At 40.0% G+C, this 27,372-nt stretch overlaps 1 protein-coding gene across 2 annotated transcripts in view; it reads right to left on the bottom strand.

The window, feature by feature from the left end:
* Positions 1 to 15,355, bottom strand: part of nlgn3a (neuroligin 3a) — a 126,178-nt gene extending 110,823 nt beyond the window's left edge. For both annotated transcript variants that reach the window (XM_039813766.1, XM_039813767.1), the window contains exon 1: positions 15,288 to 15,355. The gene's annotated coding sequence lies outside the window, so the exon portion shown is untranslated. The remainder of the gene's footprint in view (positions 1 to 15,287) is intronic.
* Positions 15,356 to 27,372: the final 12,017 nt, after the last annotated feature.

Below are 27,372 nucleotides of genomic sequence, written 5' to 3'. Positions count from 1 at the left end.
CCCAACAGTGATGTGCTTTAAAGTAAAGGTCAACAGTAAACAGCGAAGTGAGCCACACTTGATTACTATGTATATCACAACATCAAAAAAGATGCTGCTGCACTAATGAGGGGGTGACCTTCATCTTCAGCGTAAACAAAGACCAAACAAACACATGCCGCGCCACATGGCCTCTATCAGCCATTAATAAGAGGTGTTTAAGAAATAAATAGCACTTTAATATCCAGAAGGACTATGTGGCATACATTATTTGACATTTAAGAGAAATATTTGCTGTGAAATGTAATCCGATCTTAAACACAGGATATTGTATGGCATCAGAAAGCCTGAATACAGATCTAAGAATGTTAATCACAAATATAATAAAAATATAATCCTGACTGCTTTCATTTCAATAAGAAATAATCTAAATTTAAATAATAATATGACAGTCGGAAATGTAAATGTGTTTTTGAGCATTTTAAGTCATCACATTACAGGCTCATTCAGAGCAACAGCCAGGTGGATTTAGAGGAGATGTGGAGGGATTAGTGAGGTGATATCAATCACCACAGTTATCCAGCAGCATCACAGCCCCTGGCTGTTTCCCCCATTGATTCCAGGCTGCAGAGCTGAAGCTAAAGGCTAGGTTGTCCCTTCAGGGAATCCTTAAGCTTTGGAAAATAGATACATTCATCTCAAAATTTGAGGATAGAGTCAGATTTATCCTTACATTTCAACTAAGATTGTGGTGTCCAGATATTTGAGTGTTCAAGATAAGATAAACAGGCAACATTTTTGTTGCAGCTAGGTAAAAAAAACAACACCAGAACGATGTCCTGTAGGCAAAGAAAGCAGCTGTTTTTCCTCCAGTGACTCTCCCAGTTGTCTGTTTAGAGAAGCAGCCTCTGCTCATTGCATGTTCACATTAACATTCTAGATATTATTAGCAAGACCGGAGACTCCAGATGATGATGAGCTCCGAGGGACATTTTAAATGACAGTGCCTTTTCTTGAAGGGAGAGAGTAAACAACAGAGGCGACCAACGCTGTCTTGTTACGAATACTCATCTGCATTCATGTAACTGAGGGGCAAGGCCAGGAAGACAGGATGTGACTTTTCAAATATAAAAGGGGGGTGGGACTGGTTGTGTGAGTGGGTGAGACAGAGACATGCCTCAATATCACACATGGAGGAGGGAACACTGTCCCCTGACAACAGTCCTTTCGGCTCACCCTGGCAGATATGTCTACTCTCCATTCAGAATTTCTAATCCTGTCTGAAAGCCTATCTTGAATGTCAGGCTTCTTCCTAAATTGGCTTGTGTTCTTAGTGATTGATTAAAGTACTGTAACCCAGCTTTATCAGACCGCCCTGAACTCTGTATTTCTGCCAAATCTATTAGGTAATGCATCTTTTGTTATTGCACCGGTTTCTCTTTTTTCCTGCTCCTGTCTTTGGGAAACACACAGATCCTTTTACTATGATACAGAATACTCAGTCGAACCTGGCACTGTGATAGCACAGCAGCCTTCAGATCAAACAGGAGAGCAGCCTTAAGCTCACAACAGTTTGTGACAAATGTGGCATCCTAATGCAATACAGCATTATTCAGTGAAATTGGCTTAAATTTATCACAACAGTCCAAAAACACTATGCACAGGGATATACTTAAAACACATTTCATAATCCCCATTTCTCCTTTTCTAGCTTTTGTTTGGTGCCTTGGTGGTACCAGCAACACTTCTACTGTATGTCCCATGACATTGAGCTAACACTATGGCTATAATTCATGAGTTCTAATGCTGTAATATCCCCCATGCCAATGCACAAAGAGGAGAGGTTGCCCTGATATTACTGCTGACGCCTGAGTCCTAGACGTTGCACTTAGAGTGTCTCCTGCAGGACATTATTCAAACACACACAGGCTCTACAAAGTCCATGAGACAAGAGTAGGCCACTACGGTACAAAACGCACACACACACACACACACACACATCCTCAGACACTGCGGCTTACTGAGGGTACTCAAGGTTACACAGCAAGGCGCCACACATACAGGATGTCACCACTGTCTAAACATCCATGACATTGTATCATATGTACTGTATATACTATGGGAGTAACGATAAATCAATCTGGATCGATATATCGCTTCAATCCTCAGATATCGCCATCTTTAAGATGCATGTTTATTTTGAAATTTCCACTTTTTTATTAAAAAGAGTAGTTTTAGTTGTTTTTTTTATAAATATACTGTACAGTATATAAATGTAACTGACTGTTAAATGCGCTAATATCCTTGTATTGATAACAGGTCCCTGAATTGAATGACTTTGTGATATCAGTGAATGTATCGTTGTCCTAAGAATCAATATTGTATTGTATTGTATTGATAAAACGTGTGATTTACACCCCTAGTATATACACTACTGTATGGTGAACTACAGCACTGAATTTAGTGGGATGGAAATACACAGTACAGACACTCTGCATACGGAACTCTGGGCGTGAATTAAAATCCCATTTGTGTACTTTAAACAGAGTAGAAGAACACATTAATGACTGCACACTTAGAAGTAGGCCATGTCCAAACACTGCAGGCAATTTGGCCTCGGGTTGTCTGCACTTCCTCAAAAACTGCACACAGCACACACTGTGAACTACTGTATCTCTCTTCCTATTCTGGGCCTACTTTGCAGCAAAAGAGCCCAGAACAATGACAACACATACTGTAGACACAGTATATGTACTCATACTCCCCATGATTATGCATCCAGACTTACACATGGTGCAACATTTCTGAATGAATTCCGCTCTGACGAAACAACTTCTCTCATTTGCCTCGTTTCAAGATTCCTTGTAATGTTTTTGTCGGTGGAACGACTGTAAACATCCTCCCTTCTCCATGTTTCATTAGCAACCTGAGGGGGAAAAAATGGGTTTTCCTCGAACATCTGGATGTTAGCTACCTTGAGTGAAAAGTCACATCAGATCAGATCCCACTACATCAAACGTAACTTGAGGGCACATTATTTATTCATTTAGCTGCTGACATCCAAACCATGCCCTAAACGGTGACACTTTGAAAACTATTCCTCTGTGCCTGAACTGTGCCGATACCAGTGCAACTAGCAGGGGCTCGCAGGGGAAAGAGACTTTTATGTTCCTTTTACCAGGCATGGACGCAGATGAGACGGAACAACGAGGCCATTGTTGTTTTCTAGCTGAAGAGCCTTGGAGCTTCTGAGAGAAACAAACGCAACAATGAAAGTGCCTCCATGCCTGCTGTAAAATTTCATGTGACAACAAGGCCTTCCCGCATTTTTTATACCCACTAAAAGCAAAGCCCCCAGAGCCACAATGGCACGTCAACTAGTACCAATATTTACCCCTGTGGTGAACAGAAAGCCTGGCTATCATAAATACTGGCCTGTGTAGGTGTGTCTCAGTTCCAGTTTATGTGTGTGTGTGTGGGTGATTTGTATTATCCTTTTCATGTTTTATGAGTTGGCAGTGAAAAAATGGTGAGATAAATCATTTGAAATTTTTCACTCAGGAGGAATAGAATCCGGCTATTTATTCAAAGCTTGTCTGTATGGCAGAAGCAAACTGCAATGCTTTAAGTTTTCAGGAACAAAAGCCTTTGTTAATACGACAAATTCTCTTTTCTATCTCAGCGCTAGAATCCTTTTTTTTTTTTTTTTTTTACCTTTTTGATCTTGTGAATAATTTAAAAAGTATCTGTATACACACACCCTTGGGGTGACCTAAAGAGGGTCATGATCCTGATCATGATGAAGACTCCAGAGGTAAGCATCTGCAACTTGGTATGCAGACATTCTCCATGAAGGAAATCCATATGTGATGGATACAAAGAAAAGATTTTTCGTTGAAGAGGAGAGCCGACTCTGTGCAGGATTAAGTGCTTTAGATCTAATGATGAGAAAGGGTCTGTTTTTATTTGTTTTCAAACAGGCATTTTGCTTGATGGAATAGCGGCTGTGTTCTGTCTCCGCAGGGTACAAACGCTCATCAAAGACCTGGCTTTATCAAACAATCTATAAACTCTTAATGCCACATAGCAAAAGATACTTGCTAGAAAAGTTCAGAGAAAGAGCAAAAATCAATGGGAGGCAATTTATCCCAATTTACAATGTGATTATAGTACATAAAATTTTATATCATACACGTTTGGTGCTTGATTCTAAACCATTAAGGGACAGCTCATGTTTTGGGAAGTTAGCCCCTCCAGCTCAGAATTCCTTGGTGGGATTCTCGCTCTTCCTATCAATATCTGCGGCAGTGGCTGCCAGAAGATTTGGAAGCTCTGGATGCCCGGGGCTGTAAATCTGGGCCAGGGGTTGTGTGGGATGCTCAGATAAATGGGTTGGGCTTTGTTTTATTGCAACACTGCTTGTCTTAACTTTCTGTGTCTACCAGGGATTTAGAAAATGTGCTACTGTCCTTGGGCCTCTCTCTGCAACAGCGGCTCTGAGTCGGGTTTGAGTCAGCCCTGGTGCCCCAAGATTACATAAATATCCTCTATGAGCCATTCACCACTATATCCGTGCTCTACTGTATTGCTCGCTTTTTATCTTTAGCAGCGTTGTGTTTTTGCGTGGGTATAGGGTGCAAGTCTCAGATTAAAAGGGAAACTGAGGATCTTCATTTTAACCCAGTTCGACAAGTCCTTTCACACTGTGCCGAATAATTAAACACAAACAGTAAACATCTCCTAAATGGAGGATATTCTGCTCGCAAGTCCTCTGCTCTGAACCTTTGCTAATGGATTTGACTAAAAAAGACCTTTACATGGGATACAGCTGTTTTGTCATTCGTGTGCAGCAAAGCATCAATATGAAGGAAAAGTGGGCCAACGAGACATAAAGCACAATTATCCCCCAGGAAATATGTCACATTTCCGACGTCTCTTGTGATAAGGTTTCCTCATTCATAGTTCCTAATGTCTTCTTTCCAAAAGCACAGTGGGAAACAAAGGCAAAGATATGGCTTATTAGGTCAGCTGTGGATTCCTTTTTACCCACTGATCATGGATCTGCTGGGTAAATCACATGGGTATCATTAGAATCAACCCTGAGGAGTCTTTGGGTGCAGCGTGTAAGTGTGCATACTGGATAATGACTTTCCTTTTGGTATTTCTTTCTACAACCAATCATCAAGTATCAAGTAAAATTATGTGTGGCAGTTTGACAGTCTTTCTGAAATGTATTTTACAGTGCTGATGCCTTTTGCAATGTAAAATAGACAGGTCTTCCTTTCAATAATTTATTTCAGATGTAGACTTGGGAGATATCTTGGTCATACAAATCAAGAAGGGGCTCAAAGAATGTATATTCAATATCCTGTTTGGTGAATTGTTATTCTTCAGCAGCAATAGCAAACAACTCCATTCGACATCCCATTAGTTAACATATTACTTGGTGCCAGGCTACCAAAAAGCTTCAACAATAAATGCTTATTGTCGCTGTTTACTTTGGAGTTGGGGCTTCTGTAGAATTTTAAATGCATGCATGCAATGTGTGTGAAGCAGGTTTGGATAGAAAGAGGATATGATTAAAGAGAATAAGAGATGAGAATGCCAGCAAATTCTGGGGTGTCAGAAAAGCTTGAATCATTTAGTCATATTCAACATGGCAGAGAGATCTGCCTCAATAGAAACATCTTCTCATTAAAGAGGGAGCACGGAATACAAGTTGGTAGCTTTTGTATTCTCCTTGTTTGTGTTTGGCTGTAAAAAAAATGGATGGTGAAGCCGTAGCTGTCCACAGCATGAATAAAACAAACTTGGCAGATTTTTCATTGACTGGCTTTCTCCAGCCCAGAGCTCACATGTCAAACGGCTTATCCGGGCTTACCTTTCTCCTACCTAACCGTTTTCCTCTTGTTTTCTTTCAATCTCTACTCTTCCTTCTGTCCTTGCTCTTATCCTCTCTGATCCCCGCTCCATTCCTGCTACTCTCAGAGAACCATTTCTATCCAACAGTATCATTTCACTCTTTAGCTTCAGGACTGAACTGCCCACCACTATTATGTCATTCAACACCTGTACTTAAACTAGGCCGAAATTCACAGTGGGTGCAGCTAAAAGGACCTATGAGAGAAACTACAACTCTAAAGACTCTCGTCCCAAAATCTGCCTTCCTGTTGTAGTGACTCAAGACACAAAACACGTGTCACTTTGCAGGATTCCCCAAAAAATATAGCAAGTTGTATTTAAAATGTCACAAGTACTTTTAGCCCATGGAAATACAGTATACCAATAATCACGGTTCAAACTGCATCCCACATAGTAAGAGCATTCTACAAATAATATGCGATTATGAATTTTGAGCGCATAACTTGTGCAGTTTTAGCAAAACCCCTCAAATCTGTGCTACTTAAAGGATCAGAAAAACGCCTAGAGGATCCCTCTAGTCTTATGTGTTCGCCCACATCATCAAACTCCTCAGAAACAAAACTGTTTATAGATTAAAAACTAACAAGAACCTCATCAAAATGTCAAGCTCATGCTCTCATCCTCACTTTCTCACTCAAACCATTGTCATAGTGACCTACAGCCACCAATTTATCAGAGCTTCCGTCTTGGGAGAGTAAGCCACAAGGCTATTTCTGTAGTGACCCAGATTTTCAGGTGAATCTGGATCCGTATCAATGTAATGAACTGCAGCACCTCAAAGAGAACATATTAGGTCAAATAAACTTTTTTGAGCATGGGTTTTAAAGCTTGACATGTACGCTCACATATTTAAAGTAATCAATAAGCTAAATGTTCTATTATTTACGCTCCAAGAGACATGCAACGTGTGCATATTGCCTTTAAAACACAATCAATGCCAGAAAAAAAAAAAACTTCCCCAGTCTAATTTCCTTTCTTGGTAATTTTGTCAGATTAATAGCAAGCCAATTTCCTGGAGCCTGTTCTTACACAGAGTGATGGCATGATTATGGTATCATTGGAAGAATGCTATAATTGTGGAGGATGGCTCCTTTTGGGAGGAATATGAGCACAGATGGGCCCTGAGTTTGATGGAGGAATTTCTCTTTCCTCAAAGGCTATCGGGAAGCATTGCCAAGCTGGCAAGATATTAATAGACTACAGTCAGGAGCAGGTCTACATGTAAGCACCAAAATAAACCAATCCCAAAGCAGGTACTACTAAGGTAGATGGTTTACAATGTCATAAAGGCACATTAAAAAAAAGCTTCCACATTGTACAACACAGTTCTATTAAAAGACTCTGATTAGATATGGATGCTTACTATTCACTGATCCATATATTGTTATACTCACGTGGCCCTATTAAGGTTACTGGAGACTACAACTACCACAGGATATGGTGGACATTCATTATAGGGCTAACACACAGACATCCACACACTCTCACATTCATACCTGCAGGCAATTCAGAGTCTCCAGTCAGTCTATTTTGCATGTATGTGGGAGGAAATGTGAGCATCAGTAAAGCTAGAGACGTAGCTACAACTGAGGACACCAAGGACATGTCCTATCTATTGTTTTGGGGAATTGGGGGTTTCTAAAACCCTAGTATTTCTCCACCAATTGTACCCTTGGCATTAGGAAGAAGGTATTGAAACAACATTCAAATAGATGAAAATACTCAAATAAAGAAAGAAAATGCAGAAGAAAATAACTAATATTTTTTTTGTCAAAACTTTCTAAGAGGGTGCAGGTTGCAGTGGGAGAATTTGGACTTATTGCCTCAGTATTTCTAAAACTTTGGCTATGGCCTTGTGTAAAAAACAACATAGTCCACCTAGGGGACAGGGACAAACCAATGACCCTTTGGCTGACTGAGACATTGCAATCCTGTGCTTTACATTTATGATACACTTCATATTTTTTATTTGGTCCCCAGGATCCTAAGTAACTAAAATAGTGAGATGGAAAAATAAAACCTTGATAGGCAATATCTCAGTCAGCCAGAGCTTTCAACAACTCACATTTGTCACAAATACAGGTGAAAAGTGGAAAAGAGGAGAGTCTGCCTTAAAGCAGATAAAAAAAGAGGATAGAAATAAACGCTGGACTCAATGTCAGCACTAATTTGGCTAAATCTAGATATAATCAAAAATTTTCCATATTCGTTTGCCTTTGTTTATTGGTGTGTGTGTGTGTGTGTGTGTGTGTGTGTGTGTGGGTGTGTGAAAAAGGCAAGAGGAGAGAGAAAAGAAGTGACTATACAAATGAGTATAAAGAAACTTTAATTCAAGAGTCTACTTGTGGCGCATGGGTCTGTGAGTATACGATGGCCAAATAGTTTCAGAGGAGAGTGTGTGTGTGTGTGTGTGTGTGTGTGTGTGTGTGTGTATGTGTGTGTGTGATAGAGAGAGAGAGTGAGGAAGGATCTCTATTAATCTCTTGCATTACTGCAGTCATTTCCACTCTCTTCATCACCAGCAGCATGTGCTCTGTGAGATTTAAAATATTTAAATCTGTAATCTGTCAGCATTATGAGGTTAACACACACCCGCAAGACTGGTGTCCTATCTGTCACCATGCTTTCCACTTCACGTGGCCCAACATACATCACCAGGACCTGACACGGCCTTTTTGTATAGCTCTGGCTGAGAAAGAGTTTTGCGACCGGTGTCTGTAAATTCTCAACAGCTGTACAGACATGCTGCTGGACCCCAGAGAAAAATTAAGGGAAATGTGCGCAGCTGATAAAAGAAAAAGAACAAAACATGCGCGAGGAAGCCTCTAATTGTTCCCCCAGTGTATGTGACCCAGTGACTCTGGAGGAGTTCTTCCTTGTTCTTTTACTACGGGTAAACCAGCATTCATTATTGATTTGGTGGCACAGACTTTTACACAACATGGTCCTATGAGTGGGCCTAAGTGTTTTGTCAGTTCAGTGCGCAATGCATTAGAGCCTCACTAATACACCCTATGTCCCCTTTCTTACATTATTTTCCTAAAACTGTGAATTAAAAACCAAAAATGAATAAATTGAATGGGATTAAAGCTTGAACGACAGTGACCCATATATGAATATTAGGTTGATGGAAGACACTCCAACGTAGGCCATTTAGCCAGCTCCATGTCATGTCTTCATACGACAGGCTTTTACTAAGCTCCTTAAGAGCCTGCCCCCGGGGGATCTATGGTAGGCTGGAGGTACTGACTCAGGCCTTATCTTCACTAATTTACCCCATGAATTAGACGGGCCCTCACTTCTGTGTCCTGCCAGCCCCACACAATACTCAATCCATGTTAAGAAAATGAGGAGAGAAAGGGGCTTAGCGATTGCTTGGTTGAATAAGAAGCTGGGGAATTGACGGGGGAAAAGGCACACTCTGCCACATTCACTTTACCTGGACAGTAACGTTCATCCCCGGGATTATAAATTGTTGATTCCCTGTCACTTGTCTATTCTCAGGGTGGATTAAGCGGAGTAAAATGCAATTTGAATCATATGGATTAAGGTGAACTTTTCAAAAACAAACGGGCAGGGCTTCACCCCTGTCAGCTACAAAGTAAGGACAGAATGACAAAATTCAAATGAGCTGGCAAGTGCAGATGTGGACTTTTAGAGGACACAAAGTGCAGCAGGACCACAGAAATCTATACATTAATCTGAGCGTTCGTTGTCATATCGTACCGTATGTGCACGTGGAAAGCAAATGACATCGCAGAATGCAAAATCACAGTCTGCAAATAAGTGTGACATTTTCACAAAGTAAAATCAACGGAATGCAAACAAACTTGCATACACAGCTTCAGTGGATTGATTCCAGTACGCCAGAGTTGAAAAGGTCATTCATGTGGTTTGCATGTTCCACATGAATGAATGAACTGAGCTTCATCCCAAATCTAAGCTTATGTACTGTAAGTGTAAAGTACAGCTTTGCATCTCTTCTTATCATGGCAGTCTTCCACCTCTCGCTGTCTCTCTCAACGCGATGCATTTTTAAAAAGGAAAACAATCGAAAATAGCTCCCCACTGCTGCTGCATATTCAGTTCCCTGATTTTAACTCAGCAGGGTTTGCCCTATGTCTGTGTATTATTGAGTGTACATTTTCTAATTAATAAATAAATAATAAACAGATCACTTCTGGCAGACAGTGAGTGGAGACATACTGTGTGACATCTGCTTTGTAGTTAGAATGGCGATGTCCAAAATAATCTTGTTTACTAAGCAGACATTGGTCTTTGGCAAGAAAACCTGTTAGTCAGGGGAGATGTTTTTGGGCCATGAACAATGTAAAATCTCTGTTAAACACGTTATGTGCGGTAGACTTGAGGCGTATCTTTGTGCCTCAGGCCAAAACCATTTAGTTAGTCAAACAAAGACTCTTTCATCTTTTCACAGATTTATCAAATACGTCTTATTAATTTTAAAAACAAATATGACACAAGTGTATCTAGTGAATTGTCACTTGTTTTGGGTGTTTTTCAGTAATTCTGTCACAAAAGGTGTGATTTAATGATGATGAAAGCGCATCCTCCTGAGCAAATATGAATAGACAAGTGTATCCTCTTTCATTAGTCACTGTACATCTGTACAATGTGTGTGGAAAGCTAGTGCAGGAAGGAGCCAAGTTGACACAAGGGGAGGGAGATGTGACAAAAAGATCATATCACGATTGTTTTTTAGGCAGGATCACGATCCACGTACTTATCACGATTCTTTTCATGCTGGCTTTTAAGGCTATTTTGAAAGTTACTGAACAGTACAGAAACCACAAGTTGTCAAACGACCAATAACCAATAACAGAGTGCTTAGCGGTGGCAATGTCTGGGGGTGTTCAATCTATAATCCACGCTCGTCCCCGGCTCTGGCTGCTTAAAGGAGAGATGGTGAGTTTTTTTTGCGTTTGAGGAGATTTTTATATAGCAGGGGAAACACTGGAGCCTTAAGGGCCGTCCACACCAAGAACGAGAACTATAACCATAACTCTAACGATGTGAGCATCCACACTGTTAAACGATAACGTTCCGCAAACAGCGACGTCAAGCGCGCACTGCACGCTCAAGCTGATAATAATACATCACAGCAGACGTTGCAACGTATGATTACAGGAATGTATTTAGTAATATCCTACGTATTTGTGAATTTGGGTACATTTTATGATCCAAAAAAGTCCCCGGAGCGCCGACACCGCTGCATCCCACAGAGCCGGGGATGAGAGCGGAGAGTCAGATCTGTGCAGAGCACTGGAACAAAAACAGCGACAGTATGATAATCACATCTAAAACACAAGATTCACTCTCTGTGGTTTCTGTGACATGAGAAATACTTTCAAAGTACTTATGTTTAATAATACACAGAGCTAAAGGGTCGTAGCCCCACCGAGGGGAAAAGTCACGCCACTAACCACCTGTGTGAAACAAATCTGGCCGCAGTGACTCCCTCCGCCGTGCCGTGTTGTAAATTCAGATGGATTTTTATTGGCTCTCTGCGTTTCTATCGTTCATCAAATCGCTCTGAAAGTGATCCCCACGATATCGTTCTCCACTGCCGTTGTCGTTATAGTTGTGGTGTGGGCTCCACCATCCACTTGAGTTGGAACGATTTTTAAAACCACGTATTTATAGTTATCGTTCTTGGTGTGGACGGCCCTTTAGAGTTGCAACTGATAGAATATGCACTGTAGCACAATACTAACAATATATCTGCAAAGGCAGATATCGTGGAGACATTGTAATTGTTCAAGATCTACTATCGTCATATCGCACACCCCTAGTTGACACGTCAGGACACATAGTTTGACTTGGGTTTAAAGTACAGCCCCAATAGGTTTCAGAGCTCTCTGCACTAAGACTGTTCAGGCTAATTAAAAACTTCAAGGACTTTAAATCCTTTACATTTTAAGTAGTAATAACGACTGACTTCTTTCATTAAATGAACCTCTTCTCTTGCACCAACAGAATAGATAGTTTATAGCAGAGTTGTTCCGATACCAGTATCGGGAAATGCCTCCCTTACTGCCTAAAATGCTGGTATCGGCGAGTATGTGAGTCTATGTACAGTATGATCCGATACCACAAATATTAGCCCTGAAAAAAAATATACTTCTAAGTAGTTATTTTTCCATTATGACTGACTGGCTAATAGAAGAAAGTTCTATGGTATTCATTCCCAATGATAGTAATCATATTACATCCATACAGTGTTATTAGTGTACAGCTGTTAAAAAAATAGTTGTATATATATATATATATATATATATATATATATATAACTATCAGTCAAAGGTTTGGGGTCACTTAGAAATTTCCATTCCACTCCATTACAGACAGAATACCAGCTGAGATCAGTTGCATTGCTTTTTTAACCAGGGCAGCAGTTTTCAGATTACATTATGTGCTTACATAATTGCAAAAGAGTTCTCCCATGTTTTATCAGTTAGCCTTTTAAAATGATATCAGATTAGTAAACAGAATGTGCCCTTGGAACATTGGATGAATGGTTGCTGATAATGGGCAATGTAGATATTGCATTAAAGATCAGCCACTTCTTTCTACAACAGTCGAGAACCCTTTTGCAATTATGTAAAAACATAATGTAATCTGAAAACTGCTGCCCTGATTAAAAAAGCAATGCAACTGATCTCAGCTGGTATTCTGTCTGTAATGGAGTGGAATGGAAATTTCTAAGTGATCCCAAACTTTTGACCGGTTGTGTATATACACACACACACACACACACACACACACACACACACACACACACACACACACACACACACACATATATATATATTAAACACACTGGTATCGAAAAAATTTTATCAGAACATGTCTAGTTTATAAGAAGTCTGCTTTGTAAGATATTGCTACAGTGTCTTTGAGAGCATCAGCCATCAAGGCCAATGTCACTGTGTACCTTGTTTGCTTAGTAATGTAGTGACAACTAATATACATCAAATGCAAGTTCCCCACAACTACTTTTCTTTTCCTGTGTATGACATTGCGATGCAGTGAAAGCAGTGCTAGAACAATGACAGGCTTTTATTCGGGTGTGGGATAGGCAGCGATAGGACATATTTTCAGAAGGTCAGAGGTATCCATTTGGGAAATTATTCAGCTCCTGCTCCTGCTGCTCCAAGACAACACGTCAAACACAATGAAGGATATTAGAAAACAAAAATAACCTTCCGCAGCCTTTCTCATATGTGCAACAACACACCTCTGCATATACACAGAGGAGCACGCGCGCCCGCACACCTCCCGTCCACGGGGCTGGATGTGAGAGCAATAACGGGAGCATGCGGAAAGAGGAGCTGAAAGCTAAAGAACAAGAGGCCTCTCGGGCCAATGAGCGCCTCATCCATGTTAAGTCAGGCCAAGACATACTCAGGTGTATTCACTTTAGGTCAGGACGAAGCCTTGCTGACCTTTTCAGCAGACAGAGAGTCTCATGGAGCTTTTCTTGAGCAGTCCTGAGACTCACAGGGTAAACAATAGACTCAATGTTGCACTTTGAAATGCTGTGCGTTTGTGTGTGCGCATGTCAGTGATTGTCGACCACTTCTCCATGGCCCAAAGACCTTCAAGTCCAAGCTACATCCAGCTAATGAACACATTGAGGAAGCAGCGTTCTTAGTGATTATTCCCCAACAGCTGAAACACAAAACTCTGTTTTTAGCTGCCATGATGGCTGCACAGCTCAAGCATGAGCCAAGAACATTTTAGAAAGAAAACGATTGAAGAATGGATATTAACACAGCAGGAAACTTGAAAAATAGCACTCTGCTGGACTGGAATAAAAGCTCTAAAGGGCCAGAGAGAGGATTCACCAGCAGCCACAGCAGCAGCATAATCCTTCTCATCATGAAGACACACATACAATATAAATGAACGCAATTTGCCTGCAAGTCAAAATCCAAAGAGTGCTAATCAAATTTCATAGGGTGGTCTTTAAATGCGTGCAACAAAAAACTAGGAATTCTATGCGTTTGCGTTATTATCACCCATTAAGGGCTGTTTTCATCAATAGTGTGGTTTGCATGCCAAATAAAATTCTGGATCATTTCCTAAATGCTTGGTTTCAGGGACACATTGCTTATTCAACCTATCACCATGACAACTCCTGCTTGACATTTTCACTACCTCGTCCCTTTTTGGGATTCAGCTCTCACAGTTAATTATTCTCTCTACCATTGTGACACTATTTATCTTTAAGCGTCTGCCATGTGTCCAGGAATTTCAAGATGGTAAGAAAGTAGACACACGGGGCCAGCAGGATCATCACAGCACTTTGGATTCACACTCTCGTCTTCCACAAGCAGTTTGTGCATGTGGTTTCTACAGCTGTCACTGGAATTGCAGAGATGGGAAAGTGAGGTTGTTTACTACAAGAATTTAGCAGAGTCATGGAAAAGGTCAGAAGATCAATGATGAAAAGAGGTAGATTTATAGATAGGAGAAAGAATTTCAGTGAAAATAATACATAGAAGCACCAAATTAATAAAAGATTTTGTTTTTTGAGAAAGAAATATCCTTAATTGACCAGGCAAACTCCAATTGAACTTTAAGCATTATAATTAAGCATCCAAATTGAGCGAGCTTTATTATATAGAATCAATTCATGTGCAAAACGTAAAAAAGAAAAGAAAAGGAAAATGGGGATCCCCATATGCTTGTGGCAGATCATCCTGCTCCACAGCAGATGGACATAGCTTGCTACAAATTAGTGCCAGATCCGACTGGCATTATAAAAAACAAGATCCTACGTCATCCTAGGCCATTTGATTCATTAATTCTTCTGTTTAATTTCCGTTAAAGTCACCGGGCTATTTCATTTGCGTTAAAGGGAGTGCAAAAAGAAAGAGAGAGAGCGAGAGAGCGAGAGAGCGAGAGAGAGAGAGAGAGAGAGAGAGAGAGAGAGAGAGATTGCGCTTCACTGCTCCACGCACACAATATGTCTTTATACCCAAGTAACAAGTGCCCTTAACAATTATCACATTATTTATTTTCTGCATGTTACATACGGCACTGAAACACACACACACACACATACACACACACAAACAATTATCCAGCGTCCACATTCCTGCCTCTAATGAGACTCGGGGTAGTCCGTTCAAGTCACAAAAATCCAAATGCGTTTTGGAAGTATACGTGCTTCGTGCCGGTGTACTGCGCTGCGTCGACGTAGCATCCCAAAAATACCACTCTTCATCTTTACAGAAAAGAATACAAGTCGTATAATTGGAGTCCAAGTAGCCCGATATGTGCCCGTCTCCCCTGCATCCCCACTATAACTCACTCAACCACGCACACAGCTGCTCGTCAACTATCATGAAATGACTCACCTGCCTTGTCGAGATGTAAATCCCTCCATGCCTTGCTTTTCTGAAAATAGAAAGCCGGGACAATGTGTAGTGTGCGCACTGCTTATGTTTTTCGGGAATGACCTTCCTGTGAAGCGGTGCCGTCTCTCATCATCCTCACTCCGCTCTCATTTTAATTTATTTCTTCCATGTTATTGGGTTGTTGCTTTATTTTTTTTCCAGCGGAAAGCTCTCCTAGTCCTGGTGCGTTTTGATGCTTCTGCCTGGACTCTCCGGCTCAACACGAGCTTCGCGGGAGCGCGCGGCGCGATCCCTGCTGAATATTCGGGAGCGCCGATTGGAGATGGAGAGGAGAGTTACTAGGTAACCAAGGGCACATACATGAGAAGGAGCCGATAGAAGATTTATGCCTCCCAACTCTGCTCTGCCGTCTTTGACAGGTCATCAAAAAGCCTTTTTTTCCACCCACACCTCACTGTCTCTCACAAACATCATCCTATTAAAAAGGCATCATTCTCCATAGGGGAGCTTGGTCCTAGGGGACCATTTTAAATTGGGTTATCTAGGAATCTCCTTTTTTTAAAAAACAATAAATTCTACTAAGATACAAAAATAACAAACTGTTAAGAGCAGGGACTTTTATGAGGCTGGATAAAAGTAATGAATGAAGAGGCAATGCAAAATTACCTTAAATGCTGAATAGGCTGGTTAGAAGAATCGTTTTTCTGCAGGGATGTGGTTGATCTTGCATTTCTCACTTAATAAATTACCTCAAGGCTATTAAAGCTACTTCACAACCTTTATTTGATTTCTACGAGCCAACAAAGTAATGGAAAGAAATATAAGTGCCGGTGTGACATGACCATTAACAATCAACTCTTATTGAAAGAAGACTAAGCCTATAAAAAAAAAGTTTACTTATAGGCTATTATAAACAGATCACACATGCACTTTTGTGAGGGACAATCAGGGGTTTTAAACATTTGATGAAATGATTATATGTAAGCCTAATAAAGAGGGCATTCACTTAACTACACTTGTGTGTAATTAGTGTGGTTACCTGTGTGCATTCTGAGAGACTAAAACAGGAGCTGAGCTTCATTCATCAGGCTTTGCAGCAGTCCCCATTAAACCTTATTCACAGCTTACCTTATGCTGTTATAATCACAGCTGAAACTCCTTAATGAAATTGTTTTTATGCAAACAGATCTCAAATGCTTGCGAATGTGGATTTACAGTGTGTTCATTGGAATGCTATGTTATGACTCTACGTGATTTAAGAGCCACGGTAGCCGTATGATGCTATGGAACAGTTTATCCCTCCACGTAAGTCTTTTCCCTCTGTTGACATTTTTTTAATCTAGGTTGAAAATTCCGTCTCTTCTCCTTGGCCTTCAAATCCAATTGAGATCAATACTGCATCATCAGTGCTTTGTCTTCCTGCGTCGCTCCTCTGTTGTCCTTGTGTCCTCATGTTTATATTGTCTTTTATGTGTTCATCCGTTTACTGAAGCTGTGCAGCACTTTGGTCAACAGTATATGTTTTGAAATGTCCTCTATAAGTAAAGTCGACACCACTTTCGCTGTGAATTTGAATAGCAGCCTTTTAAATGTGCCTCATCGTTAACACATTCTTTATCAAGATCAAGTGAAAATAAAGCTCTTCGTGATTAAAATAAAGTAAGTGCATTTGAGGAGAGTTGAAATGCAAATAACATCATTGCTTTGCAGCTTAAATAAATGCCACAATAAATAAGGAATAATAAGTGACCGGTTGAGGTCTAAATAGAGGTAATTTAATGCAGCTATAAAAACCAGCATATACGTTATATGCCTGTGCATGGCACTCTGTGTAAAGACCACTTAACTTCAATGTTAACTAGTGTCACAACTGAAGAGCAAGGGACTGATGCTAGAGCTGACATTTAACACTCACCCGTAGAAAATAGATCATAAAGGAAGCAGAGACACTGATACAAACCTGAATGCAAGGCAGCCATAATACATCTTTTAGTAAGAGGCTCAATGAACTTGCTAGCTAGATTCTGTATTTTGTGTATTCATAATGAGCCAAACTTTGTCTGAAAGCAGCAAGACACTCAGCATAATCACACACAACAAACTAACCAAACGAACAGCGCAAGAGTATCTAAAAGTGGTCTTTAACACCTACTGCGGGATACACAGGGTGTGTGCAGTTTTACAGGTGGAAACAGGCGAGTCACTCATACTCACAAAGTCCATTTTTCTTTCAAGGAGAGTGTCAGCTCAGTTGCAAACAGATGAATGTTGTGCCTGAGGTGACTGGATGGCTTCGGTCAAAAGCATGCTGGAGAATAATAGGAGTGAGTGTGAGCAGCATTACAATGTCAAAATGTAGGCTTAAAAACACGGAATGGCGCCTTAATTCTATTTTTTTCCAAAGTTTGCATTTTGCTGTACATGAAGCCTAAATCCATTTGCCCACATGTGGTAAATGAATCAGTGGGAAAATACCACCATCTTCACATTTATCAAGAAAACAGTCACATCTGAGGATCAGAAAACTATTAAGTGGAATACGGGAAGATTGATTTATAAGGAAAGAAAATAAATAGCCTGCTAAATAAAGTCTAATCAATCAACATTACTGCACACAAAACCCATAAGGGTAAAATAGTTTAAACAGGTGGAACTGACACAAAACACTTTTTAGGGTGCAATACTGAGTATATCTGAAAATGATTTAGTTTCTTAGTTGACTGATGTGAAACTGCTCCTACCTTTAAGTATTTTTACGCCACAAAACAAGGATACACTGCCAGGAATTTCTTAACTTATTAATTATGGACAATGGCCATTAATGAACAATAAAAATGCAAACAAGGTGGTTATCTCAAGACCTAAATGGCAAATATGTTCAGTTGTCTCTGGCCAGATGTTAAAAAGTACATAAAAATGACGTGTGTTAAAAATGATGGCAACACTAGTCGTGAAGCATAAAAGGTACATAGCAACACAGACTACACGATGAACAGAAGAGTAGAAAAGCAGAGCACCAAGAAAAATAAAAATAAAGCTGTCAAATACTGTACAGTCAAGATTAAGGGAGGAATGTCAAGATGCAAGAAGGGGAAGATGAATAAATAAGACAGGCCAGCAGGACGAGAGAGTCAGCAGAACAGTGAAGAAGATACCTGACATCCTGATGACCATGACTCTATATAATAAATAATAAGCTAATAAGAATAATTTCAGCTGCACTGTAAAGGAAAGGAAAAAAAAATCACGAAAAAAAATCCCATTTACCTGATATGCAACAGCTTTCAATTACCTCTCTACTTCTGCATATTCATTTGAACTATTATTGTTCTTCTGTTTTTATGTGCTCATCATTTACCCAGCTGAGTCATATTATTTCTCCAGCTGCTGAAACAACAATGTTTTCACAAGAGGATCAATAATTCAACCGGTAATGCTGCATGTGATTGCTACCCTCCCCAATCTTTTTCATGAAACTGGCCTACGAGCCAGACAGAGCTGGCTGTTAGCATCACAATGTCTGGTTTAATAAAGCCAGGTAACGCAAAAGAGAGTCTGGTTAAGTTGAACCCGAATTGCAAACAGAACTGAAGTGGACATCTAGTGGGGGAAACCAGAAACGACAACAGAAAAAAAAACGCCGTGGTATTTTTAATCAACAAAAACATTTTCTACTTTATTACTTCCCATCATTAAGGCAACAGTGGGCATAACACATGTTTTATAGTAAGAGTGGGCCTGTTGATCTGACATTTATTACATCCCTGATGAATTATCATGGGAAGCAAAGTGATTCTCATGCTGTATTTTACAATGCGCAGTGCTCTAGGCTTCTTGTCACTTTAATGTGAATGCAGTGCCTTGATCCATAAAAGAGTCCTGAGGGAATTATAAAGTTTTTCTGGAGAACTGATTGGATAGAAAGCAGGCTTTTCCTATATGTTGGTCTCTGTTCTACCTCACCTAAGCTAAGTGGCCAGGCAGCTTAGACTACCATAGAGATCAACCCCTTTAAAAGCGAGCTATCTTTCGTGACACCAAAATAACCCCAAAAACTGATCTCAGTTTATGAGAATGCCTTCTGGTTGAGCTCCTTGTCTACTTGTTGTCAGACTTATTTGGTCCTAGAATCACTGTTAGGGTTACGACTACACTTGCTACTTCTTGCATTTACAGCATAGGCCTGCAGAGTTTGGCCTGTTAATCTAGCAACAGAGTTTTTTGTTTCAAGCTCGGCCTTGTGCCTGGGTCTTGTGACACCTGTGGCTTTGAGTAAGCATTTTTCTTTGCAACATCTATCTGCCTCAGTGTCTCTCTGTGCTGGTGTCCTCAATTGTTAATAGAAAAATGCTTCGCCTTGATAGGACTCGTAAAAGTATACATTTTCATGCACAGCAATTTAAATGTGGCTTTTACCGCAACATTGTGAAAAACAATATATTAATAAAGGTACAGGAACTGTAGCCTCTGGTAGGTCTATTCCGTGAAACTCCTTTTTCCCCAGAAGCTCGTAATTTACTTCAGCTTGTACTCTAATAAAATCATTAAAATCGATATCTCTTGTGAAACGATTAATATGTTTGATAAGCAGGCCCATAATGAGCAGGAGAATGCAGCTTTAAATTGCCAGTGATGACAGATAAAGCCCTTGGCTCACGCTGTTCTGTGGTCAGGTGCTCTCAAAGGACTTGGGCAAATGGGTTCTCAAAAATACAATCATAAATCTTGAATCCCCAAAGACGAAGAGAGGCTCTGTGTAGGGATGAAAGCGCTGAGGAGAGACAGGAGTCTGGAAGGTGACACATTCACAGTTCATTCACACTGTTTAATGCTAAAACAACTGATCGAGGCACTTCATTGCTGTATTTAATGTCCATTTGTTGTTGCTTTTGAAGCCTGTAGTTTAGCGCCTTGTTTTATCCACATATAGAGGGAAGCCAAAAGTAATCAAGTAACAGTCATACTCAAAAAAAAAAAGACAGGCGTGGACAGTGCCTGTGGGGCACATTGTCAAAGACAGGGCAACGAGGCACAGCTAACTTCGAACAGACAGCTAACAGATGCCGCTGGGTAAAAAAAGGAATGGATTTCATAAATAGTATTTATGGCAGAATGTGCAACCCACCCCATAGAACTCTGGGTCAACTAGTTTTATTGATGTTATTACTGTATTTTGCAGTTGCACAATATAGTATTAAATGTTTGCAGTATAGATACAGCGCCTAGAAAACATATTCACCCACCTTGGAAGTCTTATTTTAATGTTTTACAACATTGAATCATTGCTTGAGGCACGAGGCGTTCCAGATACACCGAGTGGATCTCCATTTACTTTGAATGTTGTGACTTCTAAACCCATTGGCTGCACCAGTGATGATTTAGGTGTGTTCTATTATACTTATGCAGACATGTATTTTGTTTTTATATGTAATTCACACACACACACACACACACACACACACACACACACACACACACACACACACACACACACACACACACACACACACACACACACACACACACACACACACACACAAGAGTCTTTTTCTGTTGATCGGTGTCCAAAAAGCCACATTAAATTTACTTTAATTCAATGCTGTAAAACAAGAAGAGTGACAACGTTTTATAGGAACTATGTACTGCAGATATCATTCTGTATGTAATACAGAATGATATCTTATCTCATATCTCTTTTCAATGGTTATGCAACATACTCAAAGCACATCATATGAAGAACGATGTACAACCAATACTGTTAAGTACTATGATACACAAATGACACTGACAAACTCATAAAAAGTCACAAATGTACACACTAGGTCATTTACAGGATCAATCACTGCACAGAAAGCCAGAGCAGAATTTAGCAGCATGTATTTTTAGTTGAACCGGTTACAAATTAATCAGGATCTCCTGATCTGCTCGGTTTAGTGCTTCTGTCAGTTATCTGGAACAGCTGTCCAGTGCAGAGCATTAGTTCTCATATGGGAACTATAAAATACTTCCTGTTTTCTTTTGAGTAATTTGCAGCCTGTTTATTTCCCTTTTTGAAGCATAACCCAGAAGATCAACACCATAATCTTTGTCAGAGCGTGACCAATTTACTCAGCACCTTTCAACTTTTGGTTTGCAGATCGAATATTAAAAAGAGGAAGTGAAAAGGGGGCAGATTTTTTTTTTTTATTTAACCTTTATTTATTCATGGCAGGTTCACTGAGAGGCAACCTCTCTTTTGCAGGAACACCTTGATCACATTCACACTGTTGCACATTCATACCTGGAAGCTGCTCAGTACAACCACAGTCTGATCCGCTGGCCACTGACCAGCTCCACTGGAGCGGTTGGAGGGGCCTTGCTCAAGGGCACCTCAGTGGTGGTAATGAGGGAGGGACAAGCACTGCTCTTTCACTTTCCCCACCCAGATTTTATCCTGTCGGTCTGGGGATTGAACCGACGACCTCCCGGTCACAAGCTTGCGTCTCTAACCTTTAGGCAACCACTGTCCCTGTCATGAATTTGAACGATTAGAACTTTATTCATATTACATCCTTATCTCGCTGTGAAACTAACCAAGATTTCCACTTTGACCAACAATCTTGGCTGAAAAAGTTGTCTGTTAATTTATCTCGATGGCTGTCAGACAGCCCAGTACACGCAGACAAAGGCACACACAAAAAACATGAAATGTTAAGGATCTATTAACAGTCCACAGGAAAAGTGCATAATTCAAAATAAGGTGGTTAAATTATCCTAAGATAGCAAGGTTAAAAAGAAGAAAAAACATTAGCTTAATGATTCAAATTCAAATCCTCTCTTCCAAACTGCATAAAGAGGCATGTCAGAAAATTCAGCTTGGCAGTCAGGGGATTTTGATGGCGTTGGTATACTTTCAAGGTTTTACTCACAGTTCATGTCCACAATCAACTCACGTTAGTCCCCCTGCGTATATTGTACATCTCTCGCTCTCATCATAAACTCGTAAACATCCATTTTCAACTTGGTTGAACTGCTTTTTGTGCTTTCAGAACACAGTTAGGGTATTTTGATAGTCTCCTCTGGCAGTGATTGGGTCTCAGGCAGAGGCTGATTACAGCGTGCCACATCAGGCACTTTCCCAGGTAGCCTCGAAAATCAGGAGATCTCCCCGGGACCCCAATAGTCGAGGAAACACAGAGTTTTAATCAAGCTGTTGATGCTTGCTTTTAATACTAATGTCTTCATCAGACACACTTTTCACTGGTTTACTACCCCACTGTATTTATTATTAGGGCATGCTTTTCTGTACAATAATCTTTAAGCCATTATCGCGGGAAAAAGGGTTAGTCACAGCATGTGTCACTGCTCAGGGTGGGAGAGGGGATTTAGGGATATTTTTGTGCCAAGCGCCCCAGGCTTTGTTGGTCTTTTCCTTACACAAGTCTTTAAAAGGAGCTAAATCTAATATGCTAAATACTGTGCACAGATGATTTCACTGTCTCCTGTACCTATCATCATATCTGCTATGTATAATTACTGAAAAAATAAGGTGACCAGGATTGCGCAAATTGGAAATGTTTAATTTTGTATGTGTAAAATGTTCTCCAAGTGATCATGCTGAAGTAAATTGTTGCCAGTTGAGAAAGCTCCAATCTTACTGTTTGCTATCGGTCTGTTTATGCTGAAGTGATACTTGACTAAACTGTGCAATAGGCAAAAGCAGCTAGACAAGAGCTTGGCTCTCATGCTCAGATTTCCATATTTATTGCCTAAAATCCTGCAGGGAGTTCAACTGAATGCCAATCGTAGAGCTGACTCACTGAAACAAATATGCATCTGCAGCCTGCACACTACAACACAGACCCCATAGTGTATGACACTTGATTGATTAACATCTACCTTTTCGAGCTAAATGGTATGGTATAAGTAGCTCACTGTGTCAGCACTCAAAAGGTGATAAAACCCTGTTCTTTCTGTGTTATTAACAACAACAAAAATAATCTGTATTTATAGAGCACTCTTCAAAACCAAAGTTAACAAATGATTCAGGTGGCAAATTCAAAAAATTATATAATCATTCAGTATTATAATAAAACAAATGTCTGACCATAAAATTAAAATAAAAAATTAAATTAAAATAAGGAGAAACTCTCAGCTAAAAGTATGTTTAAGGAAGAAATTTAAAAGATAGTACTGACTTAGTCTCGCATTGCCAGACCTTCCTCCACAGTCCACACAGCATTCCGGGATGGGAGAAAAACGTGCTCTGGTTTAATTGGCATTTCTTTAAACCAATCACAATTGTCTTGGGCAGCGCTAAGCACCTGGCAGAGCCATGGTGCCGCTGCAAAATAGCCTCGGGAAGGAACTTGTTTTGGTGGAAAATGTACGTTCAAAAGTTGTTTTAGTCGTGCAACAGAAAACTCAGATTGGACAGATAGTCTAGCTAACTGTCTGGATTTACCCTGCAGAGATCTGTGGTGCAGTTAAAGATTCAGTAGGTAAGACTTATAAAACTAACTTTCTGTCATATTTGCTGAAACTGACCCTACGTTCGAATAGAACTACAGTACATGAAGCAGGTAATTAAAAAAAAAAATCTGGCTCCTCTGGCACCACCTACAGCCTGTAGTGTGATTTTCAAAAATCCACAGCTCCCTGTTCAGATGCACCAATCAGGGCTGGGGGGGTGGGGTGTCTAACTGCGTGTCAATCACTGCTCAGGCACACTCCTCCTCTAGCCCTTCCCCGCGCACGAGCTGCAAATAGGTTTCCTCCCCTTCCCCCCTCTTCACACGCGCTCTATCGTGCACAGCTCTCCCTTGTGGGGGGAGGGGCTTAGGAGACCGTTTTGGGCTTTAGCGGAAAGGGGGGAGGGACTCAGAAGTTGTTGATGTTCAAATTTTTTGGCTAAGTCCTGGATCTTCACAATCCTACCTATGGCACCTTTAACCATAGTCCTCATAAATCTACCGGAGTTTAAAATTCCAACACAAAGAAAGCGGAAGGTAACGGACATCCGGCCGAAAAAAACGTGATCTGGGGGAATTTCCGGCAGCACCAGAGCAATCCCGGAAGTGGAACGTCGTGGATATAGACTAGTACTGACTTAACCAGATGGTCCACATGAGGTTAATGTTTGTGGATCAAAACAGTGGTCCCAAAGCTAGAAGATACATCTGAGCGGTCGCATGATGATTATTCTTTATCCTACACAAAGTTAAGCTTGTATTTTTTGACCTCCCTCTTATCTTTTCTTTTTTTCTTGTAAATTACAGAACCATTTGACTTCTTCTGTTTGATTTCATTTAATACATAGAACTTATCTCACAAGAAAAACAAAAAGGTAGGAGAAAGAAAAGGGGGAAATGAACAGCATGTGTAGTAAATCAAACAGCCGGGGGTCAAAGTAAACTAACCTGAACCTTGCAGGGGTTAGCAGCGCTGCCGCCACCATACTTACAGTAGATCCTCAAAGTTTAACCCTCATTTAACACTGCATAATGCCATGCAGTCTATCTTTGGTCTCCATACCTGCACACACTCTTAGACACACCTTGCAGCACAGAAATGTCTAATTCTTTCTGATGAATATGTATGCATTGCCATTGTAAACTACGAGTCAATTATAGCACCATGGTTATTCCGAGCGGGCTGAAGGTGGAGGCTCCTCAAGACATTAGTATGCCAATGTGTTTAAAGGCCAATTTCACCCTGCATGCCTCTGGAACAAAACCCTCAAAGAATTTGCATTTCAACAGAATATCACTTTTCACTGCCTGTTTATGAATCTGCGTCCCGTTGGTGCTCCCATTTCACATTTCCTAGCCTGGATGCATAATCACTTTTGTGTCAAATTGTCTTCATTGAGTTGTAATAAGCAGAAAAAGATGCCAGTGGAAAGCAGTTCTTTTTTTTTCTTTTCGATTATACTTCCTAAAATTTTGCAAGTTGGCGTTCTTGTTTCTTGCGGCGATTTCCTCAAGTGTGCAATGTCATGTTTGAATGCATTATATTCCTCATTAAACACCAGATAACAGGAATACATTGAGGGTATTCAATAGCTCTCCGGACCTAAACGTAGGTCTCCTTCTGCTGTACGAGGAATTAAAACTCAATCATATGTTCAAAATGGGTTCTCAACTCTCCTCATACAAAAGGAGAATAAAGCATTGTATCCGCTGTGTGGCCCCCCCATCTCCCCCCCTTTATCATAGTCATGGTAGTAATGACAGCTTTACAGGGAAGTAATTAGTAGGTTTCCTGTCAGTGCTGCCAACTGACGAGTGTAAGTAAGGTCTCACAAGTAGAGAGAAAGCATTAGTCCCTCACACTTCGTTTTCTCACTTTGGTTATTTCCATTGTTTACTCATTTAAATGGCCAGCTTTCTCTAAAAAAAAAAAAAAGAAAAAATATTGTTGCCATACTTTCAGCAGTTAAATGCAGTTAACAGCTAAATAAACCCGTAGAAATGTACTAATGTCTGTGCGTACAGTATAGATAGATTCACATAATACTGAATAACTCTTATTATATTATTATTATGATATTAATTAAATAATACATTCTTCCCCAGACTCTGAAACCTTAATGTGATTTTAAAATGAGAAAATCTAAACATTTCAAATGCTGCACTCAAACCGTTTTGAGGGTATGCAGTGTGTATGTCAAGCGATTCTATTAAAAATACAGAACTTGCCAGAGCAAAGAAAGAATTTTTTTTTTCTAAAAGACAATTTCTCCCTTTGAAATGTTTCTTGCCTGGAGCATACAATAAATGAGGCTCCGGTGAGCAGGCAATAACTTTTGTCAACAATACACTAAATGTTATGAGCTGTAGATGTGCAGTATGTGGTTTAACAACATCCTACGAAACAACCACATAAAAAGGCCTTTGTACCGACAATAATGTGTGTACCAGGTACAAATGGAAGTTAAGAGAAAGGCACTTATCCACTGTTGCTTTTGGAAATTAGCAACACTCGCGTCACACCAGGCACGCAATTTGTGTTTTCATGTTTATCTTTTTCTTTCTGAAAATAAAAACATGATTGAACTGTATGTTAATATTAAATTAAAGAGGCTGTCACCATGGAATCAGTGACTGTGCGGATGTGCACTCTAAAGTCAGTAGGAAAAGGAGCACTATGAGTGCAGACTTTTACAAGGTTGGTGAAAAAAAAGCATTAAAGTACATATCAAAGGAGAAGAGCATGTCAATTATTTATCAAAGTGAGGAAAAAAACCACAAGGGCTGATGCGTAAACAAAGGTAACAGGATGGTGCTGGAAAAAGAAAAGGACAGGGCGAATAGAGGCCAGCTTATAAAGCAACGTCCAGCACTCACAACCACACAACAGTTAATATATATATATATATATATATATATATATATATATATATAGAATGTATTAGATAATTTGACACAAAATAAAACCTAGTCATTCTCTAACCGAGTTAAAGTTATTCATCTTTCTTTTGTTTGTTTAACCACACACTCCCGCCAAAAGCATTAGTGTTTTCTACATGTGTATACAGATTTAAGTGTTCCTTGTGACCCATAAAAGCTGCGGGCCGTGGAGAACCCTGCAGCATCGGTAGCATTGTTTATTTGTGGTAAAAGGTCAGTGCTTGCACATTTACGTCTCTGGTATTTACCTCAATTTGCAAACATGTAAGCACAAGCAGTCAAACTTGATTGCATTAACTGTAATGCGTTACAAACATATACAGCCCTGTGTTCGCATACGTAAAATGTCATTTACACAAGATTCACAATTTAAAAAAAAGAAGAGCCTCAGGATCCCTGTATAAGAATTATGATCTAGTCTGTTTAAAGCTCCATTGTGTAATGTTTTGAGTTGATTCTTAGCAAAAAAACTTTGTTCTTTCACCAATATGTGCTCATTCATGTGTAATTACTTCCACCAACTAATCAAAGTATTCTCGTAAGCGTAGAATCTGCCATTTTCAATTCATTTCATTTATTTTTATTTCGAACAAAACTAAAAAATACATATACGCATACAGTATGTACCCATATATACATATACACACACATATATATACATATATATATGCACATACACATACATACATACACAC

Source organism: Perca fluviatilis, chromosome 10 (assembly GCF_010015445.1).
Source record: "Perca fluviatilis chromosome 10, GENO_Pfluv_1.0, whole genome shotgun sequence".
Classification (NCBI taxonomy): domain Eukaryota; kingdom Metazoa; phylum Chordata; class Actinopteri; order Perciformes; family Percidae; genus Perca; species Perca fluviatilis.
The sequence above is the reverse complement of the archived record's forward strand: the minus strand, read 5'-3'. Positions and strand labels throughout refer to the sequence as shown.